Source organism: Rutilus rutilus (genome assembly GCF_951802725.1).
Source record: "Rutilus rutilus genome assembly, chromosome: 4".
Taxonomy (NCBI): Eukaryota; Metazoa; Chordata; class Actinopteri; order Cypriniformes; family Leuciscidae; genus Rutilus; species Rutilus rutilus.
This window is the reverse complement of record NC_140212.1, coordinates 23,652,676-23,675,416: the sequence shown is the minus strand read 5'-3', so window position 1 is coordinate 23,675,416 and position 22,741 is coordinate 23,652,676. Positions and strand designations below refer to the sequence as shown.

At 37.8% G+C, this 22,741-nt stretch overlaps 1 long non-coding RNA gene across 1 annotated transcript; it reads left to right on the top strand.

The window, feature by feature from the left end:
- Positions 1 to 454: 454 nt before the first annotated feature.
- LOC311288672 lies at positions 455 to 3,108 on the top strand. Its single transcript, XR_014626971.1, has 2 exons — positions 455 to 1,163; positions 2,807 to 3,108. It is a non-coding gene; the product is annotated as an uncharacterized lncRNA (long non-coding RNA).
- Positions 3,109 to 22,741: the final 19,633 nt, after the last annotated feature.

The following is a 22,741-nucleotide window of genomic DNA, read 5'->3' as shown; positions in this document are numbered from 1 at the left end:
TCTAAAAGTTATCAAAAACGTTCTTGTTGTAACGTTATTATAACGTTGTGCCAACGTTATATGTCATTGATAAACGTTCTAAAAACGTTAGCATTAAAACGTTATTCTTACATTGTTAGTGGAACGTTTTAAAAACGTTATTGTTAAAATATATATTAAGATAAAAGTTCTCTTAAAGTTACCAAAGTAACGTTGTGCCAACATGTCATTGATAAACGTTTTAAAAAACATTATTATGTTAAAAAATATATATTAGTCATTACAAATTAGTTATACAGCTTTTTATTCTGCAAATCAACTTCAGAAACATATCATTTGTAAATCCAGTGACACAACTAATGACACAATGCACTGACATTATTTAACTATTTCATTTAAATATTTTTTTATGGTCAGAATAAAAAATCCCAGAATATAAAATAATTATGTTCAGGAAAATAGCAGTATTCATTTAAGTTGAGTGCATTTTGCTTGTTGTATGAATTAGACACTTTTATCACAATGCTGATTAACTTAGATAAAAGTTCTCTCAAAGTTACCAAAGTAACGTTGTGCCAACATGTCATTGATAAACGTTCTAAAAACGTTAGTATCAAAACGTTATTCTTACTTGTTAGTGGAACGTTTTAAAAACGTTACTAAATTAAAACAAATAAACAACTTCAGAAACATAATTTGTATATACATTGACACAATGCACTGAAATTTTTTTGGGGGGTTAAAATATTTTTTCAAATATTATTATTAGTTTAGAAAAAAATCCCAGATATAAAATAATTATCGATTCAACAGGAAATAATTCAAAAAGTACAGTCAATTATAAATTTGGTTTTACCTCTAAAAAAAATAAAGTATAAAGTCGGCAACACCTAAGCTCCAAAATTATCAAAAATATTTATTATCAAGACAACTATCGCATAGCGGTAACGTTTCGAGCACGCAGGCTCTTCATCATACAAAAAAATAAAATAAACTTTTGCAATTACAGTCAAAGAGAAAACAGGGAATGTGTTATGATAGACTGTAGTTTTATCTGATCATTCCCCACGTCCGAACGACCTATTACCTAAGATGGGCGTGGTTTTGCAGCGCACGGCGCGACCCGTCAATCAAACACAGCGTCAGCGGGACAAGATGTCGGACAAGGAGACGACAGCTTTTAGGTAAGTTGAATTTTGCGTGTTGTATGAATCAAATACTTGTATCAGTGCTAATTAACTTAGTTTTGCAGCAGTTGCTACTGTTTTAATAAAGTTGACTAGATCAACAGTTTGCATGAACTGTCTTGAGTAACGTAAACTGCTCCCCTCAGTCCACAGAGCAGTTAACAACACTACACAAATATGTAGTTAAAACTGAAGAATAAACGCGAAATTACATTGATGTCTTTATTTAGATTCACCTTTTCCAGTGTCCTTGTTCGCCTTTTCAATATAGCTAAACTGATTTTAATTTGAACGCGTTCTTGAGATTCAAAAGTTAATCGGCTAACGTTAGCTCAATTAAGTTAGCTTAGCTATGGTCCGGGTATTTCCCCCTCCAGTTATCTGTTTCATGTGTCAAGTTCGTCATCTGAAATCTGTAACTTATTTGTAATTTTATCGTGTAAGTTGTCCACTGTGTTTGCAGTTTTACAGGTTATAACAAGCTCCTATGTGACATTTAAAAAGGAAGGATATCCCCAGGCTCCTCTTAAATTTGATATTTGGATCGAGCACTTGACAACAGTAATGGACCCTTTTCACAGACTGTAATTAACGTTACGCGTTTTAACAACCATCAGTATTGTAAATTGTGCTAATTTATAATATACAGTGTATGGAAGGCCATATTTTCAATTCCTCCAGGCAGCTATTTTTATTTATTTTTTGCTCAAATTGCGTTAAAATTTGTATTTTTGGCTTGGTGCAGCAGTTGTAGGCGCGAATTTCTATGGTAACCGGCGCCTCTGGCGTTGCAGTGATGCAGAGCCGTTAAAAGAGAGTTGCGCACAACTTTGATCTTGTGGTCACATGGTTCATGTAGCTCTCAAAAGAGAGCCTAAGTCCCCCCCCCCTCCCCCTTTCGGTGGAATACCATGGGACCTTAATTTGGAAAAATATTGTATGGTAGCCAATGGCGAGAGACAACCACTGATCTATAGATCAGTGGAGACAACAAATTATATTCACAGCAATTTTTGCTAAATATTAACGCATAATATGCATTGATTACTACGAGGACCACATTAACTGGGGCATTTTATTCTGGGGAGTGATGGAGAGACAACATTAATGTTTTTCTTGAGTTTAACCCTTGTGTTTTCCTATATGATAATTGGGTCACACTCAAGTGACCAAACACCTTAAGTGTACCTTTTCATCAATTCAATAAATGTACTATATTTTAGTTCAATAATTATTTAATATTTTAATCTTTTTGTTGCTTAATAATATTTGTGCAATAATTATGATCCATTAATGACCTTTTAAAATATTTTTGATTTAAGCAAAGTTATCATTAGATTGCAGTTTTGGGATGTGGCACGGTTCATTAATGCAATTTAAACTTTAAGAGTGCATTAAAATAGAAACAATGCAAAGTCCTTGAGCATGAAAAGCAATATAAGCTCTGGGCTTAGGGACAAGAGCAGAGAGCTAGTCTCGTATCTTCATGTGTTCTCCCAATATTCCAAAGCAGATTAAACTTTTTGTAAATTGTCAGAAAATTTAATTAGATATTGTGCATGAGCAAGTACAGCATCCCAGTGCTTTTATACTAATCTCACCACACTTTAATACAACACTGTTTTATTTTCTCCCTGCAGTATCTCCGGAGATCCTCTCAGGGTCCAGTCCAGTCCAGTCCGATGTGCCGGAAGTGGAAGCTGATGTGATTGTGGATAATGTCATTTAAAATGTTTTTTTTTTTTTTTTAGCTTGCTGATAGGTTAGGGTTAGGTAAAGAGGTTGTTTTAGTTTTGTTTCATGTTTCATTATTTTGAAGTTTAATCAGTTTGTTCTATGTTAGTCCAGGTTTATTTTCATGTTAATTTCATATTTCAATTTAACCCAAGTCGGTTTCAATTGTATCTGTATCTTGAAATAAACTACACTTTGGTTCACTTCAGCCCGTCTTCAGTGGACTACATTACACATATTATAGACATGATTCATGGGTCTTTTTGATTTTTAATTATCTTTCTAGATCTTTTGTCTTAATTTTTAAATTTGAAAGCTCTTAATAAGGTGCTTTTATAAAATGATTGTCATATATACATTATTTGCAAAAACATTGAGAATGTTTAAACAAGTGAATGGAATGTTTTAAGAACGTTTTTCATAATCTTAGAAAAACATTAAGAAAACGTTTATATAACGGGAGAATTGAACGTTCTAATAACGTTTGAATAACGTTCTTATAACCAAGCAAGAGCATTAATACAACGTTTATATAACAGGAGAATTGAACGTTCTAATAACGTTTTGAATAACGTTCTTATAACTAAGAAATAACGTTAATACAACGTCCAAAAAACTGGACGCTTTGAACGTTCCTAGAACATTCAGAAATAACGTTTTTATAACTTAATGGGAACGTTATGGAAACGTTCTTATAACCTAAGAATTGAATGTTCCAATAACGTTTGAACAACGTTCTTATAACCAAGCAAGAACGTTAATACAACATTTATATAACAGGAGAATAGAACGTTCTAATAACGTTTTGAATAACGTTCTTATAACTAAGAAATAACGTTAATACAACGTCCAAAAAACTGGACGCTTTGAACGTTCCTAGAACATTCAGAAAATAAAGTTTTTATAACTTAATGGGAACGTTATGGAAATGTTCTTATAACCTAAGAATTGAATGTTCCAATAACGTTTGAACAACGTTCTTATAACCAAGCAAGGACGTTAATACAACGTTTATATAACAGGAGAATAGAACGTTCTAATAACGTTTTGAATAACGTTCTTATAACTAAGAAATAACGTTAATACAACGTCTAAAAAACTGGACGCTTTGAACGTTTCTAGAACATTCAGAAATAACGTTTTTATAACTTAATGGGAACGTTACGGAAACGTTCTTATAACCTAAAATTGTTAGCTGGGCTATTATTTGAAGTTTTACGGTATGTTCAAGATTTTATCACAATGCATATGCTTTTACTTAAGTATAGTTTCAGTAATTTGTTACATCCCTCTACATTTAATATTGCATATTTATAGGATATATTTATCTTCTCTTAAGGGACATTTACAGAATCATGTATGTAAAACCTAAGGCTGGAATAGTTTCTAGATAATTTAAGCTGGTTTTGTGAGTTCAAAGAATGTTCTTTGATTAAGGGAATTTGGTGACCTTTTTAAGTTATGTGAGTAATGTGCAGATATATTTATGTCAGCCTTCTGAATCAGTTTACAACACTGTATAAAGAGTATATAGTCAGATTTAATTTCAGATAAGTAATTTCATGACCTTTTTGAAACACTTAAAGGAGAACTCCGGTCAATTTTAACATTGAGCTAATTTTTTTGTACATTTGGAGTGCTGTCAGTACAGAGAACAACGACAAAAATCGGTGTTGCCTACAACGTGTTATCCTCGTTTTAAAATGTGCACCCTGTTGACTTCAATGGGGCAAGTTTTAAACCTGCTTTTAGCCTCTTAACATCCTTGATGTGTCATTACAAGTGCACAGGTCATGTGAGTGATTCCTTCGGAGTGAACGCGGGTGAATCTGACTGCAGTAGATGTGAAAGAAATATATAAAAAATGATGTTTATTCAGCCAGCGCACATACCTGTATTTACATCCTGTTTTTGGTCGAAGTCCACAGTAATCGATTGTCGAGTTCACGCGCATAGGTTTAGTACCTATGATCACGCGCGTGAACGCGACAATCGACCACTGTGGACTTCGACCGAACACAGGATGTAAATACAGGTATGAGCAGGTACAGGTATGAGACCTGAGGACTGGTGTGATATGTTCATATTTTCTGGTTCTGCTCAGAATCCTGGCAGCAGCGTTCTGTTTGAGATGCAACTGTATTATGGGAAGGCCAGTGAGGAGTCCATTACAATAATCCACCCTTGTGGTGATGAAAGCATGCACAAGTTTCTCTAAGTCTTGTCTGGAAACAAAGCATCTAATTCTTGCAATATTTTTCAGATGATAGTATGCTGATTTAGTTATTGCTTTGACATGACTACTGAAACTAAGGTCTGACTCTAGTGTCACACCAAGATTCCTGACTGGTTTTTTAGTTGTTTGACCTCTAGAGTGAAGGTATGCGTTCACCTTGAGAACTTCATCTTTGTTTCCAAACGCAATGACTTCAGTTTTGTCTTTGTTTAACTGAAGAAAGTTTTGGCACATCCAACTGTTGACTTCATCAATGCATTGGCACAGGGAGTCAATGGGACTGTAGTCGTTAGGCGATAGGGCTAAGTAGATCTGTGTGTCGTCTGCATAGCTGTGGTAAGCAATTTGGTTCTTTCTCATTATTTGGCTCATTGGGAGCATATACAGGTTGAACAGGAGTGGCGCAAGAATTGAGCCTTGAGGGACTCCGCATGTCATGGATGTCCACTCAGACTTATGGTCTCCTATACTCACATAATAACCTCTCCCATCTAAGTACGACCTGAACCATTTTAGGACTATCCCAGAAAGCCCCACCCAGTTTTCCAGCCTGTCCAGAAGTATGTTATGATCGACAGTGTCAAATGCAGCACTGAGGTCGAGTAGTACCAGCACTGATAATTTGCCTGAATCAGTATTTAAGCGAATATCGTTTATTATCTTTATGAGCGCTGTCTCTGTGCTGTGGTGCGGTTGGAAAGATTGGTCTATAGTTGCTTAATATGGTCTTATCCAGATTACTCTTTTTCAGGAGGGGCTTAACAACTGCAGTTTTCAGGGAGTTTGGAAAACTCCCAGAGAGAAGTGAGGCATTTACCACTTCTAGAAGATCTGCTTCTAAACTGTTTAACACACTTTTGAAAAATGATGTGGGAAGTGTGTCAAGAGCGCAGGTTGATGTTTTAAGGTGCTGTACGGTTTCTTCCAACATTTTGCTATCAATTTCTTTGAAATCAGACATAGTAACTACTTTCTCAGGTGGTCTGATCTGTCTGACCCCAGCGCAACTCAAGGATGTGCTGATCACCTTTCTGATATAATTGATTTTCTCAGAGAAGAAAGAAGCAATCTCACTGCATTTCACTGGGAATCTGGCTTGGGGGGTTTGTCAGTCTCTCTACAGTAGCCGCAGCTGGAACCAGCTTCCAGAAGAGATCAGATGTGCTCCTACAGTAATCACATTCAAATCCAGACTCAAAACACATCTGTTTAGCTATGCATTTACAGAATGAGCACTGTGCCGCTGTTCATCCGACTGTTTGTACTGTACTGTATTTTATTTTATTTTTCTAAACTGTTTTAATTATTCTTATTTATTTTTATTATTTAAATTTCTTCTATGTAAAGCACTTTGAACTGCCATTGTGTATGAAATGTGCTATATAAATAAACTTGTCTTGCCTTGCCTTGAGTAAGGCTGGAATAGTTTCTAGATAATTTAAGCTGGTTTTGTGAGTTCAAAGAATGTTCTTTGATTAAGGGAATTTGGTGACCTTTTTAAGTTATGTGAGTAATGTGCAGATATATTTATGTCAGCCTTCTGAATCAGTTTACAACACTGTACAAAGAGTATATAGTCAGATTTAATTTCAGATAAGTAATTTCAGAAATGAGACCTTGTTTGTTTTTATTTGACTTTTATAACTTCTTGTTTTAGATATTTTTTAGTTCTAGATCAAATTGTTCTAAAAATCATGACACAGAAAGTAACTTTACAGTAATACTGCATTGATAGTTGTTCACACAATATTTGAAAAGTCTATATGTAAAAATACAATGCTGTGAAGGTCTATTTACTAATATTATATTATATACTGTATGTTTATTTTTTATTTATATATGTATATTGAGGATATTTTTTGAGCCGATTTGTTGGGAACCAAACGAGCCAGTTTACAAAATCAAACTGAATTGAACTGTAGTTCTGGGTTGATAATGCAAAAGGCACTTCTGAAGTAAAAAAACAAACTCAAAGAGACGGTTGTGAGGGACTTAACATGGAGGTAAACTAGAATACTAATGCTGTCATTTTTATTAGTCTCAGCCAACAAATTCAATACACTGACTAGACAGAGACGTAGTCAATAAGGCAGGCAGGATAAACAGAGACAAGTAATCAGTCCAACCAGGCAAACAGAGCAAAAACGGTAATCCAGTAAGGCAAGCACAATGGTCATAAAAAGAAGACAATGAACAAGCAATGAAAAACGCTCAGTAAAGCAGTAATGGACTGGCAATACTTCGCAAAGTAGTAGTGGAAATGCATGGCCATAGCCGTGTCCCAATTCAGGGGCGGTGCGGCCTGCAAAGGTTTTTAGGGTGTTTTGTTTTTAGGCAGTTGAATATAACTTTAAAAAGTCAACCATTTGAAAAACCAACAGTTTTAATATTGTTTGTTAATATTGTGACAATAAATTTTGTTAGTTTCTTTTTCCAAATAACTAATTTTTATTCAACCCCACTTCATCTCAGATGCAAATATTATACTTTTTATGAAAAACTTACTTTTTACAGATGGCTATTACATTTTGATTTAGATATTAGATAATGTTTTTAAAAAATGAGAACACCATATAATAGAAACACTAATAATATGGTATTATAAATCAGGGACAGGCAAAATCGGTCCTGGAGGGTCGCTGCAGTTTATCTCTGCAGTCATAGAACGGGTATTCATGTTAAAAATATATATGGTAAGATTTAAGAGGATATGAGTTAATTTTTTTTATTCTTCCCTCTTTCTAAAAGCATCTTGTTAATTTCACGAATATTATTAAGATTAAAGTTTATCGATATTATGTAACAATATGTAAATTGAATAACACTTTATAATAACGTTCAGTTGTAAGTCATTTATAAGTGGTTAGTTAATGATGAACTAATCATTTACAGAACATTCATAAATGATTAGCAAGTGATATCTAATATTTTATGTATGTTTTGTACATTCCGTTACAAGTCATTTACAAGTGATTAATAAATGATTAACTAATCGTTTACAAAACATGAATATGCGTTTCATAAATGTTTAATAAATAATGTTACATTTTTTGTATGTATGTAGTGTGTAGTGTAGTGTAGTGTAGTGTGTAGTGTAGTGTGTACTGCAGTGTAAGTGCTGACTGGTGAGGGTATAGACAGCTGTCTTCTGTAGTGTGTAGTGTAGTGTAGTGTGTACTGCAGTGTAAGTGCTGACTGGTGAGGGTATAGACAGCTGTCTTCTGTAGTGTGTAGTGTAGTGTAGTGTAGTGTGTAGTGTGTACTGCAGTGTAACTGCTGACTGGTGAGGGTATAGACAGCTGTCTTCTCTGAAACACATGGAGTATTTAACCACTGTGCACCTGATGTGAGCAAAACACAAAAAAAGTAACATCATTTATTAAACATTTATGAAACGCATATTCATGTTTTGTAAATGATTAGTTAATCATTAACTAATCAATTGTAAATTACTTATAACTGAATCTTAGCTCGATCAGCTCATCCTCTCTGTCTCTTTTTCTCTTGGCTGGTGCTGGCACTGCTCCTCCTCATCTTGGTCATCCACTGCTGAATTTGGCCCTGGTGTGTCCTCAGGGATTGGGGCAATTAAGACAGGGGGGTTGTTGGAATGCCTCTGTCCCAGCACCTCATCTATGAGAACAAACCACAGCCAGGTTCCCCACTTACTCCCTCACTTGTCCCAGGACACTTACAATCCTAAGTCAGAGCAAATACCCTGTTAACAACAATAACAACAAAATAAATTTCAGCAAAGGTGTGTCTATTAATTTGCTTACTTATTTTTTATTTTTTTAAGTTTTATTTATTTATTGGCCTGCAAGGGAGTGACCTTCCCTAGCAGACCCATTTTCTCTAGAATTGTCCTAAAACAAGAGAAAAAGGAAACACAATGTTATAATACACAAGAGAGCCTATTTTAAATATTACAAATGGGTCGTTGTCTTACCTCAAAGCCACGCTGGCCGAGGTTTTTTGCCCTGATAAATAAATACAAATTTTCGGCCTTCATTTTAATAAACTCAGCTGCAGAGATGGTAAAAGTACACACATCCTTCACTCAAGTAGAAGTACAGATACTCGTGTTTAAAAAGACTCTGCTAAAAGTTGAAGTACTGACTACACTTTTTAACTCAAGTTAAAGTAAAGAAGTATGGGCTCTGACATGGTCAAGTAAAAAGTAGCCATTACTACAACTTGTTTTAGTGTCACGCTGGTAACTGGACCACTTCGGTCCACTATTTGGTGCATGTTAAGTTTGTTATGCTACTTTTTTTTTTTTTATGCACAGATGCACATCAGAAGTACTTGTGTACATGTCTACTATCGCCAAATCCTGTTGAACATCGGAGAACAAAACTCAGAAAAAATAAACGACGAACTGCGAGACGAGCTACGAGACCTCGGGTTACTACGCGTGCTAGGCCCGGGGACCGCGGTATTGCTCTAAGCTGCTGGCCGGAATAGAGGGTGCCGGAAACGCTGTGCGAGGCTGCGGAAGCGGGGAAAGCGGGCCGGCATCCATACTAAGCTAAAAGATAACCCAAGCCGTCCAGCTCTACCATCCATTCTCCTCTTCAATATTCGCTCTCTTGATAATAAAATGGACTTACTTTAACTACAGTTAACTTCCCAGCGTGAAATCAGGGACTGCTGTGTTTTAATCTTCACAGAAACATGGCTCAACGACAGCATTCCGGATGCAGCCATCCAGCTAGCCGGGCTAACTGCACATCGCGCCGACAGGATAGCTGCACTGTCCGGTAAGACTCGCGTGGGTGGTCTGTGTGTTTATATAAACAATGAATGGTGCAGGAATGCCATTGTGGTTTCAAGCTACTGTTCGTCTCTGGTGGAGTTTATGACTGTGAAATGCCACCTATATTACTTGAGTTTACCACCGTGCTTATTATCGCGGTGTACATTCCACCTGGCGCTAACATTAAAGAAGCGCTAAGTGAACTCTATGGGGCTATTAGTAATCTACAGACAACGCACCCTGATGGATTTTTCATTGTCACCGGAGATTTTAGCCATGCGAATCTGAAATCACTGCTTCCAAAGTTTCATCATCATGTGGATTTCGCAAGCCGTGGGAAAAACACTTTGGCCCTTGTTTACACCAATATTCGCGGTGCTTACAAGGCTGCACCCCGCCCCCACATCGGCAGTTTGGATCACATTTCTGTTATGCTATACCCAGCATATAGACCACTTCTAAAACATGTCAAACTAGTTCTGAAACAGGTGAGAACCTGGTCTGAGGGAGCCATCTCAGCACTTCAGGACTGCTTTGAGCACACAGAATGGCATATGTTTAGAGAGGCTGCTACATATCACAACATCACAGACTTGGAGGAATATATAGCATCGGTGACTGGCTATATTAGCAAATGCATAGACGATGTGACTTCCTTCAAGACCATCATCACACGTGCAAACCAGAAACCGTGGATGACGGCTGATGTGCGATTGCTGCTGAAAACCAGAGATTCTGCCTTCAGGTCTGATGACAAGTTGGCCCTCCATACAGCAAGGGCCAATCTGTCCCGGGCCATTAGAGAGGCAAAGCGCAATTACGCAGAAAGAATCCACAGTCACTTCACAAACATCAAGGACACAAGGCGTATGTGGCAAGGCATTCAGACCATCACAGACTACAAAGCTAAACCACCTGTCTGTGTTGACGACACTTCACTCCCAAATACCCTGAATGATTTCTATGCATGATTTGAAGCACAGAACAACATTCCAGCGAGGAAGACCACTCCAACTTCTACCGATCACCCATTGCATCTATCTGTAGTAGACGTTAGGAATTCACTATCCCGAGTTAACCCACGGAAAGCTGCAGGTCCTGACAACATACCTGGCAGGGTGCTTAGAGAATGTGACACGGACATCTTCACGGACATCTTCAATATTTCCCTGAGCCAGACAGTTGTTCCTGTGGGCTTCAAGACAGCTACCATCATCCATGTGCCAAAAAAATCATCTGTGTCCTGTTTGAATGACTACCGGCCTGTTGCACTTACACCGAGAGGCTAGTCATGAAACACATAAAGAACAATCTTCCCACCACACTGGACCCATTTCAGTATGCATATCGTCCCAACCGTTCAACAGAGGACGCCATATCTGCTACCATACATCTGTCTCTGACTCATCTACATAAAATAGGTAATTATGTAAGGATGCTGTTCATAGATTTTAGTTTAGCATTCAACACAATCATTCCACAACAACTGACAACAAAGCTGAGCCTATTGGGCTTAAACACCTCCCTCTGCAACTGGATCCTGGACTTTTTGAGCAGGAGACCCCAATCTGTAAAGATCGGCAACTCCACCTCTAGCACCATCACACTGAACAACGGTTCCCCCCAGGGTTGTGTGCTCAGTCCTCTGCTGTTCACCCTGCTGACCCATGACTGTGCTGCTAAGTTTACTTCTAATCACATCCTCAAGTTTGCTGACGATACTACAGTTGTGGGTCTCATCAGCAATAACGATGAGTCAGCTTATAGGGAGGAGGTGTACCAACTCGCAGTATGGTGTAGGGACAACAATGTATCTCTTAATGTTGATAAGACTAAAGAGATGATTGTTGACTTCAGGAGAACCCAAGCGGATCACTCACCACTGCACATCAATGGAACAAGTGAGGAAAGAGTCAAAAGCTCCAAGTTTCTTGGTGTGCCCATGTCAGAGGACCTCTCTTGGACTCTTAACACCACATGCCTAGTCAAGAAGGCACAGCAGCGTGTCCACTTTCTGCGGAGGCTGAGGAGAGCCAGACTTTTCTCACCTCCTTCTATAGAGGGACAATAGAGAGCGTCCTGACCAGCTGTCTTACTGTGTGGTACTGCACAGCCTCCGACCGCAAAACTCTACAGCAGATTGTGAGGACAGCGGAAAAGATCATTGGGACCTCTTTACCTACTATAGATGCTTTATTCAACAACCGTTGCATCCGCAAAGCCATTCGTATTGTGAATGACCCCTCTCACGGCAGAAGGTATAGGAGCATCTGTGCCACCACCAGCAGACTCCTTAACAGTTTTTTCCCTGAGGCAGTCAGATTACACAACACCCGGCTGTCTCCCAATACTCATTTGGGTTAGTTGAACACCTAACCCAATAAGACTAATACCACCATACCCAGTAGGGTTCAAAACTTGGTTAGTCGAACATCTAATCCAGTAAACATTTATATAATTATACATACACTAACTCATTAAGACTCAGTACTACTGCAAATGGCAGTAAACTGCAGATTTGTAAATAGTGCTTGAAGATGAGATTTTGTGTTTAATGTTTTCAGAAAATGGAGCAAGGTTTCAGAAATTGTGTTTTAGCAATTGAGAAAAACTGTAACATGCATTCCAGAACATTTTGTGTATGATTTACTGTCTTGTGTTGTGTCTTTTAATACTATTATCTGTTGATACTATTATCTCTTTGATACTATGTATTTTATTATAGAACCATCGGTCAATGTAACCTCACTTATACCATGTTTGGTCTCTATAAAATAGTACTTTGAAGATCGAAATGATTGTGTACATGATATGCCGATAGCTGCGCAACATATTAGTATTACAAGAATCTTTCTTAGTTTCTTCATCAGAAACCAATCCAGCTGCACATGCAAATGAGCACACTTAAAACACCCCCCCCCCCCATGCATGTAACAAGATCATATGCAGATAAAAGACTAAGTTGACAAAGAACAAAACAAACAAAAAACACGTAGTTGCCATTACCTAGGCCACAGCCTCTTGTCCTTGTAAACAACTCATAATTATTGTGATGCTTTAAAAATGACGAAATTGAGGTAAGTTATACTGTAAATGTATAATTCATTTATAATAAATAAACAGAAAGAAAATTAAAGTGAAAGCATACTTTACACTTCACCTGGTTTACCCGTACACTTCACCTGCTTTACCGGTTCTACAGCATATGGAAACTACCTGACTAAACCTGTCAGTTTTCAGATGACAGCTTACAGTTTTTCTCAATTGCTCAAACACAATTTCTGAAACCTTGCTCCATTTTCTGAAAACATTAAACACAAAACTTCATCTTCAAGCACTATTTACAAAACCTCTGACTCCTCTCGCGAAATGAAACTTTCGCCTCAAAAGTTTTACCTGTGTTCAAAATCAAACACTGCTCTCAAATCATAAACAAAGTGATCAAAAGGATATACACTATCAAGCAGTCAGTAAACAATACACCAAAAAAATAGAAAACACATTGTTCAAAACATAGAGTTCTCAGGGAGAAGTACATTTTTAATCTCAAAACAAATTTCATATTTTTCCGTCATTGTCTTTTGATGAACGAAAACGCTCTATAGCTCAAAATTGATCAGAAATTACTACTCTGCTTTGCTCTTTGCAATTTTTTTGTTTTGTTCTTCCTCCTCCTTGTACTCCTATTTTTACAGTATTGTACCCTGCATCTCACAAACTTGTGACCCGTCACGGAAACCAGAGACACAAGTCGGCAGCACAACTTTCGAGCAAAATGAGAAAGAAGCGTTTTTTTTTTTCAAAATTGGTGATTATCGTTTTTTTTGCAGAATCTGTTAGTTGAGATCACGAAGAAGCCTCTCCATGTTTGAGATAGCAGTATTGGTATATTTAAAAGCGTACATTTTGAGCTTGAAATCGGCATGTTTTTCTGAGATTCTAGCACGCAGTAGGGGCGTGTCATTGTCGGTGCGTATTTCCATACTGAATAAGCCGGCTTTTGTTTCTTTTGTTATTGCCCCCGCCCTCCAAGGGAACAGCGTGGCTACTTAGGCTATTATGCAGCGCTCTGGCCGGCTCTATCTGATTTCAAAATTCAATGAAGATGGACGCCAATAACATTACGATGTCCAGCAATCGATTTAAATAGTAGGTTACATGGGGTTTAATTTGTCATTTAATGAGATGTAGCCTAATACATGTTGTCAGTGCCAATACATAGAAACAACGTGTATCTTAATGATCCAGTGGTAGTGCTTTCGCCAATGGTGTCAGAGGTTCGTGCTTTTAACCCGCCCTCGTATAGATTATTTTTTTTTCTCGTAGAGTTTTTTCTCTCATCAAAACGATTATGTTCATCAGTGGTTGTATATCAAGCAGGGACACGCAAACGTTTGCATTATGTTTTGTGGTTTCACCAGAACGAATAGAGAGTATCCGCAACGCAACGGATTGCACACTGTAGCACACTGTATCCGCGCCACTGATCGCAGCAGCAACGAGCACTTTTCAGCGCTAGTCTCTTATTTAAAAAACGAACGAAATGAATGCTCTGCCAGTTAACTGGAGATGTTTTATTTATTTGTAGAATTGGTACATTCGTGCCGCGAGATGTTTTAAAAAGTGGTGGGGACAATATCGACCCTGGCAAAAAGTGGTGGGAACATGTCCCATCCGCAAATTACGCCTATGCCTATTTCCATAGTTTATTGCTTATTATTTATCATTAGCAAAAGTTTGTTTCATGTTGCACAAGTACACCGAAGAAAATTCTGTGAAACCTTTCATTGACAATGGCAATAAAATCTATTCTGATTCTGATTCATACTTGGATTCATACTCATACTATATATATATATATATATATATATATATATATATATATATATATATATATATATAGCCTATATCACATAGCACATCCTGTTTTTGATTTGAACATTGTCTAGAGTTTATCTTATTTTTTATTCAGTGTACATAAGAGTTGCCTATACAGTTTTATCGGTAGATGCTAAGAGACATTTATGTATATATTACCTGTTTGCAAATTTTTTATTTTTTTTTGATGGCACATTTTCCTGACCTTTTTGCTTTACAGCTTTACAGGGGGGAGCTTTACAGGGGGTATGGCTTATCTAAATGATATGTAAATGAGCCCTATTGTCACTCCCAGCAGGAGAGAGAGGTGAGAACTGCACAATCTTTAGAGGCTGTTTTCTTCCCTTAGAGCTTTTTTGAGTGCCTACCTTCAAATGGCCACAACTTCTCCAAATATTATCAGATTTCCATGTGTTACACATCGTTGGAAAGCTTGGAGACTACACTTTCAGAATCTGTGAATAACTCAAAATGCCCCAGAACCGATTTGTGTCCCTACTTTCCGTGATCGGTCACACTTGTCCTTTGTCTCTGTGATACTGTAATTCTTGTTGTTTGTTGATATGAACCTGCAACCAGTCAAAATCTATTGAGCAGTCAGTAGTTAACAAATGGAAAGCACAATGTTCAGGGTCATACAATTTGTTCATTGTACAGTGTACAATACTACCAGGGACAAAAATCAAAGGAGTAAACGTGATCACTGTGCTTCTTCTTGTCTTTGGGCATCGTTTGAAACAGGTTAAATCAGTTTTGAGTGGGCATCGTTTGAAACAGGTTAAATCAGTTTTGAGTGATTGTGTTCAATCAATGACGTGTGTTCTCTATTTGTATTTGATTGTTGCCACTTGTGTTTACCAGTATGGATAACATGTGCATTAGAGTGCTGAATGTGTTTTGCGAATGAGAATGTGTTTAGAGTTTTGCTGAAAAGTCTAAGTGAGATCTGCAAATTGTGTTTTACCATGTGAAATGGTTTAAGGTTTAAGAAAATGGTTTAAGAAATTATTAAGAATATACATTTTCATATAAAAAAAAGAAAAAGTATTTATTTAAATCAGTACTGCTCAAATTGGCGACTTAACTGAGAACAGAGACATTCCAGACACAAGCCTATTCACTGGCCTAAAGAATTTGTCCTAAAGACTGAATATTAAAGGTGCTCTAAGCGATGTCGGGAGACGTAACTTCTTGTTGACGTTTGAATTGTTGTCAAACAAAACGGAGGCTAGCTAGACCCTCCCTCCTCCTCATCCCGTCTCCTCCCTCCTCCCCTCCCTTCCGGCATAAAGGAAAGTCAAAGTAGTCACTACAAACAAAGTTGAGTTTTACTGATACTTCATTCAATGTGTAATGTCGCCAAGTTAGATAAATGCTTTTATATATTGCAGAACAGAATGCAGAAAAAGAGAAACATTATCTTAAAATCGTTTCCCCACCTGAGGTTATAACTATAGCTCCCATACAAGGACGCAATAATAGCAAGATAACGTTAGCTTAGCGTTTCCCAGTGAGCATAAACAACGGCGGCGTCGTAAACAAATTTAGCCAAAGTTGTCAATAGCCTATAAATGAACATTCAAATTCATAACAAACAGTGGGTGAAAACAATCATTCACACAAATTGTCGTCCTACTGTGAATTTGCTTGATCATTTACAATAGAGATTGATCGCTAGCTGCTAGAAACATATATGTTGTATTCACCAAAGTTAACGAAGACTGCATTCTAGCTAATTACATTCTTGTGTTGGTTTGGCGAACATGAACATCAATTTAGAAAGAAAAAATGGATTTACCCACCTGTTCAGCAAAAACAGAGGAACCTGAATGTCGGATTGGAAGCCCTTCTGCCGGCGGAGTTCTTGCCACCTTTCGAAGGTTTTTCCGATGTAAATTCGGGACTTCGCGCGTTCCGTATCCTTGTCCCTCTTCTTTGCAATTTGTTCATCGGAACGTCGTCTCTTTGATCATGTGTCAGCTATAATTCAAACTTCCCTCTTCATGCTTCTCTCTCCTCCACACCCCCTTCATGTGTACGCGCACTAACCCCACCCTCAGATACTTCTTGTCGGTGATTGGCAGGAACACTGTTTGTTGTGTTTTGTGGTGCGGGTGAGCCCAGTTTGTTTTTGTTGCCGTTTGTGGAACCTGTGGTGTCTAGAGAGACCGCGTTTTTTTACAGTGTGTTCAGGGGACAGGCAACTAGCGGATAGCAAGGAGAGGTTCGCTGTATGTGACAAAAAAATGTTTTGGCCTTAAAAACGTGTGACATCGCTTAGAGCAGTGATTCTCAACCGGTGGGCCGCGGCCCTCTGGTGGGCCTCGGAGCGTCATCTGGTGGGCCGTGTAGGCAGTGGTAGACTACCCCCAAATTATTTTTTTTTTTTATTTTTTTATTTACAAATCTTGTTATTTTCTAATTATCTAATTGTTCTTATGAATTTATATGATCAAAAACACTCAAGTCAAGTCAAAATGCATTATCTAAAAGCAAATTTAGGTTTAAATATCACAACACCAATCATGTCAGATCGGATCAGACGCAGTAACATTACGTTACTGTAATATCGTTAATCGTTTTCTGAAAAGAAAAGCAGATGTGGGAGACAGACCTGTGCAGGGAAAAGCTTCGAAGTGTGTGGTGAGAAAATACGACGCTGAATACATTAAATTTGGTTTTATAAGGGCAGGTACTGAGGGAGTCGCACACGGACGAGAAGCGCAGCGCTGCGTCTACAACTCGAGGTATCGAACACGCGCACTTTCTCAGTTTATGGCCAGCAATATTGTTATGTTTAAGGACATTACGAAATTAAGATAATGTCTGTACTATGTTATGATTGCAATTCAGTTTTCAATTACAATTAAATACAATCGTTGCTGAGTCTGCAGTCTGAACACTTTACCTCAGGACGTACATTAACTGAATTAATTGAGAATCTCACCTGAAAATCCGGTCATTTTCATCCACGCAGCTGATTTCTGTAAATTTGAATATAAAACTAAATGTATCTTGCAGCACATGGTGAAGTCAGTATAGGCTACATTAATGACGCTTTACAAATATAATGTAGTAAATTTAATATAAAACTATGTAAATGGCGCTCAGTGGCGCGACAGGTTTTTGAACAGAATATTGAGGCATAGCTGGCGCTGCGGACAGACGCCGCCGGTGTGTACACTCATAGAAAATAATGTGTTCGAATTTTAAAGACGTGCCGCTGCGCTTCTCGTCCGGTGCGCGACCCCCTTAAGTCGAAGGCGCGTGTGGAGAAATGTTGTTGAATGTGGATTCAGGTGTTGAATGTGGAGAAATGTTGTCAAACGAGGCGCTAAAACCAAAGCTTCAGAGACATTTGAACAAAACTGGGCTGTTTAATATTGTTTTAAACAGTCAAGTTCATATCACTAACTGTATTTGATAAATTACACTTACAGTATAGGCTATGTAAATTGGGGTGAATGAACTTTGTTGAACATTTCGTATCTATACCACGAATGTTAGGCCTATTTCTCGTGCCATTTAAATGGCAAAATATTTTGGCGTGCATATGATATGCAGTTTTCGCGTGCATATGATACGCACTGTATGGCGTGTAATACGCACGCACTTCCCACCCCTAATCCTAATTATATGCACGCAAAAAAAACAAAAACAAAAAACATTTTTGGCGTATAAATGGCACGAGAAATAACATTTGTGTTATAGTGATCGTGTTGCAGCGAATAGAGAGAATCCCCTCTTGTGTGTCTGACCTGTTGTTACAGGTATGTTAGCCTGTTATTGTTACAGGAATGGTTACTGAGTAAACCTGCAAAGTCTTTTTGATACAAGGACAGTTTTCATCTATATAGCTGACTCTGCTACAGTGGCATAACAGATTAACAGCAGAGTATATCATTGTACTTTTAGAATTTTCTGTTATTCTGTGTTCATACTATCATATGTGGAAAGGTGGTCCTCGGAATGTTTTTAAACACTCATTGGTGGGCCATGAGTTGCAAAAGGTTGAGAACCCCTGGCTTAGAGCACCTTTAATGTGTGTACCATCAGCACTAGCAACATGTGGCAACATCCTTAGCCCCTCCAAAAACAGGGGAATAATGGACAAAGGATACACTACATAACGTCTTGGTTACGTATGTAACCCTCGTTTCCCTGAAGGAGGGAACGGAGACGTAATCAGATGTACCGTACTGATTGGGATCACGCTTAGGGAGCCTGTCATCTTCGAGTATTGAAAAAACCTTGTAGAGGGTGACGGAACTGAAAGGGAACTATGAGAGCCTTCTTTAAAGCCTCAGGTTATTGTGGGTGCGAGACAGTGATTGATTGAGTGTGTGTGTGTGTGTGTGTGTGTGTGTGTGTGCGTGTTCATTTCTGAATGTGAATTCAGGCATAAACTGTCATACACACCCTTGTCAAGTCTTTGTTTAGCCTGAGAAGCAGTTCTTGGAAACCACATGTGCCCTTTTTAAAAATCAGTCAAACCAGTCTCTAACTATGAAAACAAAATGTCCATGAAAAGGTTAAGTGCTGGTTTTCTATTAGAAAATCCAAGCTGTTAGAAAACAGCACAAAATGTAACAATTTATTTACACACTGAAAAACGTTTTAAGTAAATTAAACATTTTATGCATATACTTTTTAAATGTTTCTTTGTGTATAAACTGACACATTTGCCTGCTTATCAACTTGTTTTATTAGTGGCCAAGCACTGAAGTTGCGGAGGCACCTATTGTATCCGTTCCCGTTCTTATTATTAGGGGCCAAGCACAGAAGGTGCAGAGGCACCTTTGGTATCCGTTCCCGTTCTTATTAGGGGCCAAGCACCTATTGTATCTGTTGGCGTTCTTATTATTAGGGGCCAAGCACCGAAGGTGCGGAGGCACCTATTGTATCCGTTCCCGTTTTTATTATTAGGGGCCAAGCACCAAAGGTTCGGAGGCACCTATTGTATCTGTTGGCATTCTTATTATTATTCTTCCTTCTTCTTCTTCTTCTTCTTCTTCTTCTTTTTCTTCTTCTTCTTTCGCTCTGGAAGTCTATGGCAGCCCATAGAACCGCTTGCAGGAAAGTTATGAAATTTGGCACACTGATAGAGGACAGTCTGATCTGTCAACATGGCAAATTTGGAGTCTCTAACTCAATCCCTCTAGCGCCACCAACTGTCCAAAGTTGTACTCATGTTTATGCTAATAACTTTTGAACCATAAGGGCTACAAACAAAATTCTCTGTCATGAAATGTCATTTTGAATTCTCTGAAACACCTACTTTTTCGAACTCCTCCTAGGCTGTTGCTCTGATTTTCACTAAAATTGAATCAGATCATCTTCAGACCAGACTATGCTGGCAAAAAGTTATCAAAAGCTTTTTGATAAACCTAACCGTTATCAAATTACACGCAAATGAAATTGACGTAGAGCACCCCAAATTGGACACAAGGCTGTATCTCCGCAACGCTTTATCGTATTCAGATCAAACTTGGTATATGTCATCACAAGCATGACCTGAGGCAACATGCTGCGTTTCGGTGCAGCGCCACCTACTGGTCCGGAGATTTAAAAAATGACTATTTTTGCTTATAACTTCTGAACGATTTGTCCAAAAATCTTAAAAGAGGTCTCATTAGATTCAGGCCATCATGTCGATTTTACTGATATCCAATTTTGCCATATCAACCATTTTAGGCGTCAGCCATTTTGAATTTTGTACCAAAATGCTGTATTTTATGAACGCATGAACGGATTGTTACGAAACTTGGTATGGGTCATCAGCAAGTTTTGGACCAGCGCCACCTAGTGGTAAATAATTTTAAAATTAAGAAACCCCTAGAAAACAGTAAAAAATAAATAAAAAAACAGGAACATTGTGTCTACATGTGATTTATTTTAAATTGGATTTTCATTTGTGACGTGCTGTCTTTGCATTTGAACATTGCACATTTTAAACAGGACACGCATTAGCTGAATAAACGTTAGCTAATACAAACGTATTTATAGAAAACAGTTGACAATGAATAGACAGGAAAACGAATCACTTGTTCTAAAAAGAATATCAAGTAGCCTATAAGTTCGAATAAGACGAATCCGACATATAATGAGGGCAGCGTTAACGGTAAAGCGTCCGTCATTTAACGAATTTATAAAACACGAATGGATAATAAAAAATGCTTTCTGACATTTTGACTGAAAAACACAAGCAAGAACAAAATTTAAACTTAGCCTGTCAATTTTCATTTTACAATTATCTTCTCTCTCTGTGTGCGCACGTCCGTGTTTGTAAGAGAGAGCTCGCGCAGCACTGATACAACGGTAGCCTACTTTGTAATCCATAAGTAACTAACGCGCTAGTTTTCATACAAAATAAATATGTAACATAAATAGGTACTTTAGTTATTATTAACACAATAACGTAACACATGCAGGCTACGTTTCTCAACACTGAGAATGAATAAATAAACACCTGTTTCTCCAGATTCGCACTTATCAGTCATCCACAAATCACAGCACTTTCATAATCACCGAGCCATATCGATTTCAATTTTATTTAGATTTATTGTTCAGCATTACTTGAATATTTTATAATTTGCATGGCTGAATGATGTCTTCCTCTCATCTGAGTAACCATTAATGAATGACGGAGTATTTTAAGATAATCCATGCAATCACTCCCGTGTGATAATCGAATACAGATTAAGATAACTCAATACAATATTTCAAATTTCCACATCCACCCCAGGCCGTTTACCTTCAGGAGTTAGAAGTACCGTGACTACTGGACTGTCCTCTAAAATCAGCCAGACGGCGGGAGTGGAAGAGGGATCGAGCAGGATTCTTTATTGGTGTCGATTTTAAGTCTCTTTTTAATGATTACGAAACTCAGTATGTGCCATCAGCACCATGCCCTGAAGGTGCTGAAAAGATTTCAAGACAGCGCCACCTTTTGGTCAAAAGTTATAATGGAATTTCCAAAAATGCTAATAAATTTGAAATAAATTAGCCTATTGCAATGACACTGGTCTTAATAGATCTCTTGGGTCACGCCGAGAATGAAGATACCAAGTTTGCCATAGTTGCCCAAACTTCCTGTCCGCCATCTTGATTTTCATTCAATACCTACTTTTTCTAACTCCTCCTAGAACGATTGTCCAATTTTCACCAAAATTGAATCGTATCATCTCCAGACCATGCCAACTAAAATTTATGGATTTCGTGTTGATAGATAAAACCGTTTTCGTATACCGCAGCAGCAAATTTGAGGTATTATGCCAAAATGACTATTCTGGCTTTATATCTGCAATGACTTGACATATTGACACCATACTTTGTATGTGTCATTGTCACTTCACTCTGACCACATCACATCAATTCTGTAATTGTGCCACCTATTGGTCGAAAGTGATAATCCATTAAATCATATTTTTAGTTACTGTATGTGATTTTTGCCTAAATTCATCTTTAAATGTCTTTAATTGGTCCTTGTTGCAGTTGGTCTGACACTCCCAGCCATGTTGGCATATCTTGTCGTCTGCTTGCGCTTGGCCCCGATAATTGCTGCTTGCAGCTATATTATTATATTTATATTTATTTAAACCTGGGAATATTTGTGTTAACCAGCTTCCTCAAAATAAACCTTAGAATAGTGTTGTCAAAGGTACCGGACTTTAAAAATGTGACGATACCAGCATTTCCCCCTAGCATTTTGAGCGCTGTTGAGTGGATTCTTAACCCTCTGGGGTCTGAGGCGTTTTCTGGGTCCTGGAGGTGTTCTGACATGATCTGACATTTGTGCTTATTTCTGTTACTTGTAACATTTTCATTGCTAAAGTCTGATTACACTGTATACAGCACAAACTCTGCTACAATAAAATATGAGCAGCATGTATATAAAAGTTTGTAGTTTTGAGAAAATGACATTTATGCGTGGTTTGTGAAAAAACAAAACATTTTAGTCACTGAAAT